Source organism: Pteropus vampyrus, unplaced genomic scaffold, assembly GCF_000151845.1.
Source record: "Pteropus vampyrus isolate Shadow unplaced genomic scaffold, Pvam_2.0 Scaffold415, whole genome shotgun sequence".
NCBI classification, from domain to species: domain Eukaryota; kingdom Metazoa; phylum Chordata; class Mammalia; order Chiroptera; family Pteropodidae; genus Pteropus; species Pteropus vampyrus.
The window spans coordinates 830066-832006 of NW_011889196.1; positions in this window are offsets into that span (position 1 = coordinate 830066).

Here is a 1941-nt window from a genome sequence, read left to right on the forward strand (position 1 = left end):
AAGTTCACGTGTGCTGTGCAGCCAGAAGTTTGGCTTCCGGGGAAAAAAAAGAAACGTTTCTCTTCTCTGCTTAGTTGCTCTTCCTGAAAGGCCCAAATCAGCTAAATTCTAGGAAAAATCGAGTGCATCACAGATACGTATTCGAAGGAAAACATGCTGTGGTCAATGCGAAGCCACAGTGCCGGGCGCCGGGACTCACGTTATTAGCACCTGGCAGGAAATAACTCGGTCCGAAGCCTTAGGCACTAAAATCTAAACCGACAGAGCGATGGAAGCCCGTGGGTCAGATCGGACGGCGCGGCGACACGGGCGTGTCCCCACCCCGACCCCCACGGGAGCCCAGAGCGCCTGAGCTCGCGTGCGCACTGTCCTGCCACAGAGGCGGGTGACGGGGCAGCCGGCGTCCGCTCCCGGGGCCGCGAGGGCTGTTTAAGCCACAGTGACGTTTGTCGTTTCTTTCTTTTCAGAGCGCGGGGGCCGCTGGGCTTTACGCTGAGGGTCACGCACACTGAATGGAGTGGCAGCACATCTGCGTGTCATCGCTGCTCCGGAGGGACGCGCGCGCCTCAGAGCGGGCAGATTACTGATGTCCCCGCGCCTCTGTCTGCAAAGGACGGCCCGGTGGGCCCTCTGCCCCTGCACACCCCGGCCCTGCGGCTCCCAGGCAGGGACGCTGCCCCTGGCCTCACTCTGCCCGCGGCCAGTCTGCTGCAGGGACTCGCTACGGAGCTGCGCGCAAGCCTGCTTCGGATGGTTGTGCGTCCTGAGACACCTCACCTCCACGCAGATGAATTTGACATTTATTGTGGCTCGTTTTTGATTTTTTAAACCAAAGAGTCTTATTATCCATTTGTGGGTCAATGACATCTTTTTCAAAGTTTGGCCTTTAAACTCAGAAATCCAAATCGGGGCTTAGATGAGATCACAAACTCCCAGAGGCCACAGAGTTTTCTATGTTATTTCAAAAACACTCAGAGCAATGCGTGGCACATGGCAGGCGCTGAATCATTATTTGCTGAATGAACAATCAGCCCGTTTCTTTTAACTTTGAATCTCGAAACCAATGAACCTGGCCCCCTTTCAATTTCCACATCTGTGTGGGCGACTTAAATAATGGTGAGAACCGTCGATGGCTAAAGGCAGCCGCACACGCATTTTGGCACTTTTGTTTAAGTATTTATTTATTATAATTAAGCATGTCCAGTTCTCATTTCTCGAATCATACGTTACTCCCAATCAGATCATTTCATCGGAATAAAAACATCACATTGATATAATTTATTTAAAATAAAGCAAGAGAAAACTTATCTACTAGCGTTGGTCTACCACCAGTAATTACAATTTACCCTGGAGTTTTCAAAATACCAGATTAGCTCAAGGGTGTTCCTACACACACACACACGCTCACACACTCACACACCTGATACGCATTCCACACAGACTCAGTCATACACACTTACACACAATCGCACAGACTCACAGGTAGACTCACAGTCATACATACTCACACACACACAATCACACGCACACTCACTCACAGACCCAGTCATACACACACACACATTCTCACACACGCTCACGCCCAGACCTTCAGTCACGCGCACTCACACATGCGCCCGGGGCCGCACCGCAGGCCTGTTCTGGGAGAGGCGCAGGAGGCAGGCTGGCTGCAGTACCAGCTTCTGTAAACCTAGGACAGTGCCACCAGCTTGTGCCACCAGCTTGTGCCACCAGCTTGGCCCTTTGTGGCCTGACCTCCAACAGCACCAGCGCTGACTGGTCACCACGGGTGCGAGCCAGCGCGAAGCGGGTTACAGACACTTACGGCTCCGGGTTCGTGAGGATGAAGAATGCATCCCCACTTCACAGCGGGGGGACCGAGGTGTCCCTGTACTAAGGCCACAGTGCTGGAACGTAAAACGGCTCTGGCAAACTCTGACG